Genomic DNA, 12,151 nt, shown 5'->3' on the forward strand with positions numbered 1-12,151 from the left:
TAGACTGATGAGCTCTAGGTTCTATGTCATAATACATTCTTAATTCTAGAATACTTAGTGGTTATGTGAGCATAACCATCATCTTGATGGCCTGAAACAGTTAACCGTCTTCTGAGAAGAAACTTGAGCTACCAGTAGAATCTTGCTTGCCCTGACTCACTACTGAGTCAAGGCATCAATCTTACTTGATAACTGGCTTAGATTCTCATCACAGATAGTTCTCTGTGTGCGTGCGTCCCTCCTCTTAAATTTTGCTCTTCTTTCTCCCTATACTTTTAATGGACTGGTGAAAAACCTCCACTACCAATCCAATTACAGACAGGTTTATCCACCCTGAATTTCAGAAAGAACTCTGATACAGCTGTCAATTACCAAGGATAAAAGTAGTATTTCAGGGGAAAATAGAAAGAGTGCAGTAAAAATAAGAGACAAATACAACAGTTTTACAACAAATCAAAACTATATTAGCCAGAAAGTGGAAAAAAAGGGGGAGGGTGTTCTATGAAGGAACATATTTATCAAGGAAGTATAGTATACAGTTTGATAAAGTGTACCTTCTCCTCTTGTCTTATCATCATCTCTAGGGTTCTCACCAAATCTGTGAGATCCACCCTTTATTTTTATATTTCCACAACATCACAGGGCCATCAAAAGCTTAAGGAATGCTAAAGGGCACATGAATGAGTCAAGGAAGTTAAATGGAAGATGGAAAACAGCTTTTGTAATTATTGGTTTGTTAAGTTCTCTAACTCCACAGGTAAGAACTGAATTTTGTCCATATAAGGAGAGTATTCTGAAAAGGAAACTATAACCATCAAGCTCAGACTGGATATAAAATGTGTATCAAGTGAAAATGAAATTGAATTCTCTCTGCAAAGCTGTTGTTATTTTGGACTGGATTTTAATAAAAGAATCATCTCCTTACATTTAACAATGATAAAGGCAAAATAGTATTTTACATTTACTGTTTCATTTAATCTCCCTACTAATGATATATGGTACGTACTATCATGACTCCTCTAAAGCATTGAGGGATAAAATGGCTTGCCCATGTTACCACAACCAGTAAATGGGAGAGTAGAAATTGGAGTCTTGACAGGCTGATTCCTGAATTTTCAAGCTGAATGCCTCTAACTCTTAAAACACATAAATTACAGCTACAAGCATCATAATTGTATTTCATATACAATGAGTATTACAGGTAGAATGTTTCAGGTGTTTCATCACCTTTTTTATCAATTTATGACATTTTTAGTCTGTTAGCTTTTTAGCAAGTGCATGTTCATCTACTTTGATCACAAAGAGAAGATACTGAAGTTCCCTTAACTTAAGGCTTCTTTCTTTGCTTCAGCTGTCCTGTCATAATTCATAACACAGGATTCTCCAAGGAATTCTAAGCAACCATCCCTCCTTTAATAGTAACATAGAGCTGGCAATGAGTATACAACAAAGGCAGCTAGGAAAATTTTCTAGTCTGTGGTTTTGAGAAGCAGGGTCTTTGCCAGACTTTGCCACTCTTTCAGTTCTATACTAGAGATGGAATAACAAAAGTTTATGCTCTTAAATACTTGAGTGATATCCATTTGACAAATCCTCACTGAGTTCCTGAAAAATAAATATATGGATTGACTGTATTGCCAGTAGTTAATTTACACATTTTGAAATTCAGCATTACCTCTAGAAATAAGAATTGGTGTATCATTTTTATTTATTTGCTCATACAATAAATATTTATGGATCACCTACTTTTTGCAAGATGGTAAGACTATAGTTACAATCAAGTCTATGGAGAAGACTACCTGGAGAAGCTCATGGTCTTGGGAATTGAGGGAAAAGTTTAATAAGGAAACACAGGGAAATAAACAATAACAGTACAATCACATTAAGAGTGGTAAGAAGGAAATCTAAAATATTATGAGATTAAAGCAGTGACTGGGATTAGCAAAGAGATGCCTGAGAAAATTTATGGGGGTGGTGGTAAACCTTGAGCAGAATGTTACAAGAGAAGTAGAAGCTCATCAGGTAAATAACGGTGAGAAGATGCAGGATGACTTTTAGTGAATTAAAAATCATTTTAAATTTCTACTCATATCGTATGCTATTAGTTGAATGCTTACTTTTAAATAGTTGAGTTGTAAGGGTTGAATACTATTGGTGATACTTGTTGAATAAATACTTATTGAGGGTTTGTTGTTTCTGACTAGAATGAGACTGCTGTCAGTCATTTAAGCCTCTACAATTGAATCTATTATAACAATCAGGACTGACCACTTCCTGGAGAAATAAATTTAGAAATGCTTATAGATTGTTGGAGTCTACATCCATTGAAACACCTACCATGAAAACAATAGGTCATACTTAACACATTATTGGTTAATGGTTGTGTGATATATCTGTAATATATAAAATGATGACAAACTTATCAATCAAATCCATCTACCCTTGCCCCCATTTACTATCTGTTTTTTACCACATATGTGAGAGGTAGAGCCAGGAGATCAACCACTGAGTAACAGAAAATTTTAAATCTCAGGAAATATCTGGTCCTGTGTTTCCTTATTAACCCTTTCCCTCAACTCCCAAGACCATAAGCTTCTCCAGGTAGTCTTCTCCATAGGAAGTCAGGCACAGAATTTTTAAAATCTGTCCTCACATCAGGTTAATCCATAGGCTCAAGCCATCATTTCTTATTGAATCCTTGCTCCTTTGTAGCTTACATTTTAATGTGCGATATGGGAGGGAGGGAAGTCAGTTAATAAACAAACTAAACATAGTCAACCAAAAAAATTATAGGGTATATCAGAAAATTTTAAGTTCTGTAGGAGAAAATACAGAAGAATAATGATGCTTAGGGATGCTAGAATCAGGATGATATAAAGCTTATTATGACTTGAAGGAGGTGAGAGTGCATTAGCCATGGGGACATCTGGAGGAGAGTATTGTTCTGGGCAGAAGGAAGAATTACCATAAGGACACCAAGATAGTTATGCCTGGTAGAGTTGAAAAATATCAAGATGCTGTTGTATCTGGAACAGAATAAGATAGGGGTAGAAAAGTAAGAGATGAAGTCAAGGAGATACTGAGGGGTATCTTTGTTTACTGGTTACTAAACCAAATACCATACAATGTGTTGACTTAAACAATGGGAATTTATTGGCTCACAGTTTTGCGGCTAAGAGAAGTCCAAAATCAAGGTATCAGGAAGGTAATGCTTTCTCCCTCAAGTAACTGGCATTCTGGGGCTGCCTGTTGATGATCCTTGGATCCTTGGGATTTTTGTCACATGACAATGCAAGCAGTGATATCTTCTTTCTACTCTGGGTTTTGTTGATTTCCAGCTTCTTCACATGGCTTTCTCTCTCTATGTCTGAATTTCTTTCTGTTTATAAAAGATTGCAGTCATCCAGATGAAAGATCCACCTGATTCAGTTGGCCACACCTTAATTAAAAGGAATACCTCAAAATGTCATAACTACAATAGATTCACAATCACAGGAATAGATTAAGACTAAGAATATGTTCTTTTTTTTTCCTGAGGTACATAATTCAGTCTACCACAGGAGGCCATAACACACAGGTCTGTGGGGCATTGAAAGGACTTTTATTCTGAGTGATAGGGGCAGCCAAGGCAGGGTTTTGAAAGAAGTGATTACCCGACCTGAATTAAGCTTTTGTAGGTTTTCTCTGGCTGCAGCTTTGAGAATAAAGTAGATTGGACAGTGTACAAAGCAGAAGCAGAGCAGCAGTTATTGTTCTATTGTTGTTTGCAGGTAAGAGATGATATTTTCTTGAATGTAGGTGACAGTGAAGGTAGCAAGAAATCTTTAGATTCTTGGATGCAGCGCTAATAGATGTGTCAACTTTCAGGCACAGCCAAAACGGTGCTTGTGGGCAAAGAGGCTCCAGTAATTCAAGGCCATTTTCTTAAGAAAGTCCCAGGTGCACTGCAAGCTGTCAGAAGCAAAGCAGACAAAAGCTGGGGGATAGGAGCATAGACACGCTCACAGGGATCTGCAATTATCTAGTAGACCACCTACAATATTTACCATGATACCCAACATCAAATAGATAATCAGCTATAAAAGTACAGAATTCAGGAACAATATTTGGGCTAGAGACATAAACTTGAAGGTCTTCCACGAATAGATAACATATAAAAACTGAGTCTGGATGGGTCATCAAATTTCTATCTAAATGAGGATGGAAAATAGAAGTAGACCAAAGACCAGCCTTAAAGACTGCCACCATTAAAAGTTAGGAAGAAAGGGGAAAACCAGCAAATAGGACTTAAATAGAACTACCTGTGAGGTAGGAGAGAAATGGAAAACTGGAGCATAAGGTGAGTCAAGTAGAAACAAGATAATTTGAGACATTTCCCGTAGTCCTATTATAAAGTAGAATCTACAGATGCCCCATTAGAAGCTTGAACAGTAGACCATACATAGCATTTAAAAACACACCTAAGGGTAAGTCTAACGCTTATCATGCACATAACCGCTCAATATTATTCTTTTAATACTTGATTATATTGCTGATTAAAATGTTTTCAAAGATTAAGCAAATCATAATTTTATTAATTAAAAATTATGTAATTTTTCCTTAATCAAATGTTTTTGCTTGCCATTCGAGTGTGAATTTCATGAGTCTATAACATGGAGAGAATTTGTATTGGAGCTAGGTAGACAGAAGCTAAAATATAATAATGATCAAAGACATAATTTTTGAACTCCAGTATCATACAGTTTTATTAAAGAGATCAAATATACCATCCTGACATAATATGAGGTAATAACAAAACAGTGATTATCGCTTATTGAACTTCTGATAAGTGTGATGAGAATTGCAATAAACACACCAAACTCATTGTCTGCATCAGGGTTTCTCGTCATTAATATTTGAGCCAGTTGACTCTTTGTGGGGACTATCCCGCACAATGCAGGATGTTTAGGAGCACTCTTGGCCTCTATCCACTAATCCCCTCATTTGTGACAAATAAAATGTCTCCTTGAGAGCAAAATTTTCTCTCGTAATTGAGATCTACTTATCTGTATTGAACTGTGTATTCCCCCATTTTATGTATTAAAAAACTGGAAAATTCAACTTACCAACATGTACCCAAAAGCTTTCATAGTACCAGGTAAATGTCTATATGCTGATAAGACTAAAGTAAACTTCAAGTTATACTTAATTGCAGGTTCAACTCTTCTCTATGCCCAAGAGTTTTGAAGACACAGTCCTGCAAATCATAGAGGTTTCTTACATTAAATTGGCAAAACCAGCTTATAAATCTATGAAAGCAGTAACATAAAAAAAATCAGCATATTCTAAATAATGGTGTTCTCTATTTTCCAGATTGGAATCTATTCAATTTGGTCATATTTGATAAATTATCTGTTTACCAAAAAAATATTTATTGAGCATCCCTTTTATGTGAATTCCTACTCAATGCCTTATGTGGAAAAGATGCATAAATCACAAGATATAATTATAAAGAAAGGCAAATAATAGTTTCAGATAAAATAAATATATGCTATTGCAAGGCAGCACTTGATTAATTACTTTATGAGTAATAAAGACAATAATAATTATGAGTTACAAAGAAGAGGAAATATTTGAGAGTTGGATAGCCTGAGAACTTGCGCTAACATTTGAATAGTAAACATACACGGGTAGAAAAAAAATTTCAGGAGTAGTGATTTGGTGAACAAATGAAGGGTAAAGCGACAAAAATTGTCGAGTTGTTTGGAGAAGAAGCTTAAGTGGAGGATTACTGGACGAGATTCCTGAGAAATGTGGTTGAAAACACAGGTGGAGTTAAACCATCACCCAGGTCATGTCTTAGTTTCTTGACTACTAAAAGAAATACCACACAATGGGTTGGTTTAAACAACAGGAATTTATAGGTACACAGGGTTGAGACTAGGAAAAGTCCAGAGTCAAGACATCAGCCAAGTGATGCTTTCTGCTTAAAGACTATGACATTCTGGCATTGACTGCTGCAGACCCTTGGGTTCTCGGATTTTCTGTCATAGGTGAATATGCAGATGAAGTCCTCTTCTTTTTCTTCCAGGTTCCCTTGACTTCCAGCTTCAGCTCCTGCACAAGACTTTCTCTCATGGAGTCTAACACCACAGGAACAAAGCCCTACCTCATTCATTTGAGCCACACCTTAATTAAAATGAATGTCTTCAAAAGGTCCTATTTACAGTGGATTCATACCCCACAGAAATGGATTAAGATTAAGAACATGTTTTTTTCTGGGTACATAATTAAACAGACAACAAGTCATGAATGATAAACTAAAGCACTTTGACTTTATTGTTTAAATATTGGACACCTAGTTAAGATTTTTGAGGCTCAGTAAAGCATAACAAATATAGCATTTCGAAAGGATTAAATTGGTAGCCATGGTGTAGACTTTATTACCGTGAAGGGAACTATAAGATATAAAAAGCCAGATAGGAGTACAATCTAAAATATAGTCCAGAAATAAAACTTTTAACTAAAACTACAGTGGTATCAGTGAATAAGCAATTGCTATTCAAACTATGAATAATTTAGTGAACTGAATTGTAGTACACTCATTGTAGCAACCTTAATCACACTGATTCTGATCAATATACTGTAGAACTGATTATGGCCACATAATCATGAAAATGGCACCAATAATAAGATTAGCAACAGTAATCATTCAACCAGTTAAACTTCTCCTTTCCAATTTAGTCCTGATGTTGCTTTACATCATGACACTTAGTAGAATGCATCCCTAAAAGCATTCTCAGTGTTACCGATTAACTATGCTCTTGGAAGTATGACTCTTCAAAGTATGAGAGATTGACTCTTCAAAGTATGAAGAGATTGAGACTGTTATCTGATTCTGAGATACCACTAGCATCCATGACATGACCTAAGCAATCTGAATGTTACCTGTAAATCAGCTTGAAAGATCAGGATAATGTTCTCAACACTTTACACTGCTTTATCATAGTTTTTCTAGATTATTCCTGTTCTTTTTCCTTTCCCCCCAAATTTGTTTCTTTCTGCCCAGCAATGATCCTTCTGTTTGAGGATAGAGTGACTAGATGAAAATCAGCCAGTCTGCGTTGAAACATCTGAACAACCTTAGTGATGAGAGATGCAGCATAGTTAATATGGTATTTAGTTTACATTGTCCAGGACATCTCTGATCTTCATGGACACCTCTGGACAGTGCGTTTCCTGAACTCAGAGCCATAATAAAAAGCTTGATGAAGGTGATGGTAACATTAGCAGTGTGAAATAATTTTAAAAGTAGGTTGAATTGAAGAAGACCCATGCAGTTCCAGAGGCTCAGGAACGCCCCTCAGCCCATCCAAATAAATGTCCCATCTGCTTACTTATGCCTAAAATTATACAGTAACATTTTCAGTTCTTAGCCCAACCATTTGATTCCTGTTAAAATGCAAATCTACTGGGCATGGCAATATCCTAAATTGTTGCTTTATCCCAGAAAAACAAAACGACTTTCAGTGGCTTTCTTTAAAGCACATTTTGACCAGGAGAAAGTTTGAGGCCATTGGATCCTGGAAAAGGATGGGAGAGTACACCTTAAGGGATAAAGATCTGGGAAAGGATGAGAAAAGGGGAAAAAAAAGAAGAATGAAAAATGGGATGGAGAGCATGTGAAAGAGAGCCTTCTAGTCATTTCTGGACTGAGAGTTGATAATTACTAAATGGGAATGTGCTTTCCTTACCAGTTTAAAACCTCTGTTTTGAGGCTTGCAGGACTCATGGATGTGTATCTCTGTAAGTGTGTAACTGGGGAAAGGGTGAGAAGTAGACACCCTACTCACCTCGAAAAGATGATTAATCGTGATGTCCTCTGCTAGTTTGGGATGTGGTACATCAAAATCACCCTAACTTCCCCTTTTGTTGATTTACAATTTTTCTTTTTTAAACAGAGTTATGCAAATTCAGTAATTTACTTGGATAAATACCATAAACCTTTCAGTCAGGCCCATTAGATACAGAGTATTCAGATTTCCCTTTACTACCCTCTGGAATAGTAGCATTAGGTTAGTCCAAGTGAAGCTAATCATTAATTGTATATCTACTAAACTATTGAAGATTGCCCTTATATAACCTATCCAGAGGGTTAATGGATATGAGTCATGAACAAATTATCCAACAACCTTTAATGTGAAAAATGCTTTGTTTTGCAAGAGAATTTAGTCTTATTTAGATTAAAATCAATAATTAGAGCAACTACAAGAGGCTTAACAAGCTTTAGCATAATTAAGGAATATTACAGTAAGTTTTCAGCCTTAATTTTATATTTTCCTGTTGACCAAAGGTCTCTTGCAAAACAAGAAAACACTTACATGTATAAGAACAACAATTGAATTAAAGGAAATATCTTATAAGTGAGAATAATTAATTCTATAATAATCTATTCAATTTGGACTTCAGTATGATATTGAAGGTAGTAAGATGGTTGAATAAAGCATAAACAGAAGTAAGAACACCTTAGGTTAAAATCACACTTATTATTCTATTTACTATCTACATTGTCTTAAACTATTTTACTTATTTGATCCTTCTAAGGATGGATTTCCACACCTACAAAATGACAATAATACTTAAGATGTAATACTGTTGTGAAGAGTAAGTGAAATAATGCATACAATGCACCTAGAAAAATGTCTCACATATAGGGAATTCAAAGTTGGTCCCCTTCCTCTATTTTCTTCATCTGGCCTTACACTGACAGTGAAAATAGACACAAGGCTATGATATACCCAAAGGGAATAACTGACTCAATCAATTGTGCTCAGAAGATCAGCCTCTGCATCTCTGTTCTCTCTAGCCTATAGAAGATAGTTGGTTCTCTACAATGTATGTGAGTATTAGTGAATATTTTCAGAAAGGCATAAGCTCTTTGTGACATCTACTTTCTTGCTTCCCAAAGGAGGCAATATCAATATCATTCTGAAGTGCGGAGAGGCAATGTTCATAATATCCCTGGAACCTAATCTTTAGCCCCACACCTTCCCAGCTGCTATAGAAAATGCATGCGATATGGGAGAGATTGGCTAAATAGTCACTACTCTTCCTTTCTCCTGGGCACAAGCTGTATTGCAATTCACAGCTTCTCTCACAGTTGTATCACTGTGCAAATCAGTTTTTTTTTTAACAATTTTTATTGAGATATCTTAATGTACCATTGTTCTAGTTTGCTAGCTGCCGGAATGCAACACACCAGAGACGGATTGGCTTTTAATAAAAGGGGATTTATTTTGTTGGTTCTTCAGAGGAAAGGCAGCTAACTTTCCACTGAGACTCTTTTCTTACGTGGAAGGCACAGGATGGTCTCTGCTGGTCTTCTCTCCAGGCCCCTGGGTTCCAACAACTTTCCCCGGGGTGATCTCTTTCTCCACCTCCAAGGGCCCGGGCTGAGCTGCAAGTGCTGAGATGAGGAATGCCAAGCTGCTAGACTGTGCTACATTGCGTTCTCTCATTTAAGCACAAGCCAATTAAGTTAAATGTCACTCATTGCAGCAGACACGCCTCCTAGCCGACTGCGGATGTAATTAGCAACAGATGAGATTCACCTACCATTGGCTCATGTCCACAGCAACAGAACTAGGTGCTTTCACCTGGCCAAGTTGACAACTGAATCTAACTACCACAACCATGTAGTCCATCTAAAGTACAGAATAACTGGCTCACAATTTCATCACATATTTGTGTATTCATCACCATGATCATTTTTAGAATATTTGCATCACTCCAAAAAAAAAAAAAAGGAAAAGAAAAAATCCATCCATTCCATGCCCCTTACCCCTCCCTCTCTTTGACAAGTAGTACTGCAATCTACCCATTTTTTTTCACCCCTTATCCCCCCATTATTTATATTTGTCTTTATTTTTTTACACATCTGTCCATATCCTGGATAAAGGGATTATAAGCCACAAGGTTTTCACAATCACATGGTCACACTGTAAAAGCTGTATAGTATAGTTATTCAGTCTCTTCAAGAATCAAATCTACACGCCCCGCAGCAGCCGAGCCGCCCGCCCTCCTTCTCCCCTCTCCTTCCCCTCCTGCTCCGGCTGCTCTCCAACCACCACGGTGCCCTCTTCCCCCGCCTTCACCGTGCTCCTCCGCCACCAGCCTCGACAGCCTTGCCGCCCTCACCTTTCCTCCTCCAGAACAGCTACTGGGGGAGTGGAGATAATACAGAGCAGCTCCCAGAGCCACGAGGGAGATCAAAGGGACAGCGTACCCCATCCTGGAATGGCTGACTATCTGGGAGAACCAGCTCCGGTGACATCACCAAGGGGCACGGGCTTTCCTGGGTGGGACGGCAAGCGACCGGAGTCCCTCCCTTCCACCTTCCTGGGCCAGCTGGTAGAATTGGACAGGCGGTCCCCTTGGGCCGTGGCGGCTGGTGCCCCCACCACACGAGGCCCCCCGGAACAACTGAGATAGTTGGGTCGGAAATCCCCAGACTGCGGAGAACAGTGACCGGGGGATCCCTTCCAAACACGTGACTCCCCCGTCGGCTGGGAACAGTGTACTCTCCCGGGCTGCGACAGCTGGCGCCCTCCCGCCACGCTTGGTGCCCCGGGCCGACTGGCTAATTTGGCCGGACGCTCTCCTGTGCTGCGACGGCCGGCGACCCTCCCCGCGTTTGGAACCCCGGGCCGGCTGGCATTCTTCCAAGACGCTTCGGTTGCCGAACCTCCCCTGCGGCGAGAGTTTTCCAGAGTTGAGGGACCCACAGCAACTTTCGCTGGTGGAACCCACAGACAGGCGTGTGCCACGAGCGCCACCTACTGGGCAGGATAGGAAGAACAGAACCCAGAGATTGCACAGAAAAATCTTTCAACCTGTGGGGTCGAACACCCGGGGAAATCTGACTAAATGCCCAGACGCCAGCAGAAGATAATGGATCACGCTCAGAAAATTGAGCATATGGCCCAGTCAAACGAAGAAACCAATAGTTCAAATGAGATACAGGAGCTGAAACAACTAATGCTGAATATACGAACAGAAATGGAAAACCTCTTCAAAAACGAAATCGATAAATTGAGGGAGGACATGAAGAAGACATGGGCTGAACATAAAGAAGAAATAGAAAAACTGAAAAAACAAATCACAGAACTTATGGAAGTGAAAGATAAAGTAGAAAAGATGGAAAAAACAATGGATACCTACAATGACAGATTTAAAGAAACAGAAGATAGAATTAGTGATTTGGAGGATGAAACATCTGAATTCCAAAAAGAAACAGAAACTATCCGGAAAAGAATGGAAAAATTTGAACAAGGTATCAGGGAAATCAAGGACAATGTGAACCGTACAAATATACGTGTAGTGGGTATCCCAGAAGGAGAAGAGAAGGGAAAAGGAGGAGAAAAACTAATGGAAGAAATTATCACTGAAAGTTTCCCAACTCTTATGAAAGACCTAAAATTACAGATCCAAGAAGTGCAGCGCACCCCAAAGAGATTAGACACAAACAGGCGTTCCCCAAGACACTTACTAGTTAGAATGTCAGAGGTCAAAGAGAAAGAGAGGATCTTGAAGGCAGCGAGAGAAAAACAATCCGTCACATACAAGGGAAACCCAATAAGACTATGTGTAGATTTCTCAGCAGAAACCATGGAAGCTAGAAGACAGTAGGATGATATATTTAAGTTACTAAAAGAGAAAAACTGCCAGCCAAGACTCCTATATCCAGCAAAATTGTCCTTCAAAAATGAGGGAGAAATTAAAACATTCTCAGACAAAAAGTCACTAAGAGAATTTGTGACCAAGAGACCAGCTCTGCAAGAAATACTAAAGGAAGCACTAGAGTCAGATACAAAAAGACAGAAGAGAGAGACATGGAGAAAAGTGTAGAAAGAAGGAAAGTCAGATATGATATATATAATACAAAAGGCAAAATGGTAGAGGAAAATATTATCCAAACAGTAATAACTCTAAATGTCAATGGACTGAATTCCCCAATTAAAAGACATAGACTGGCAGAATGGATTAAAAAACAGGATCCTTCTATATGCTGTCTACAGGAAACACATCTTAGACCCAAAGATAAATATAGGTTGAAAGTGAAAGGTTGGGAAAAGATATTTCATGCAAACAACAACCAGAAAAGAGCAGGAGT

At 38.3% G+C, this 12,151-nt stretch overlaps 1 long non-coding RNA gene across 1 annotated transcript; it reads left to right on the forward strand.

Annotated features, from left to right (window-relative positions):
* Positions 1–55: 55 nt before the first annotated feature.
* Positions 56–6,276, forward strand: LOC143689668 (uncharacterized). Its single transcript, XR_013178874.1, has 3 exons — positions 56–226; positions 643–757; positions 6,071–6,276. It is a non-coding gene; the product is annotated as an uncharacterized LOC143689668 (long non-coding RNA).
* The last annotated feature ends 5,875 nt before the right edge of the window (positions 6,277–12,151 follow it).

Source organism: Tamandua tetradactyla, chromosome 7, assembly GCF_023851605.1.
Source record: "Tamandua tetradactyla isolate mTamTet1 chromosome 7, mTamTet1.pri, whole genome shotgun sequence".
Classification (NCBI taxonomy): Eukaryota; Metazoa; Chordata; class Mammalia; order Pilosa; family Myrmecophagidae; genus Tamandua; species Tamandua tetradactyla.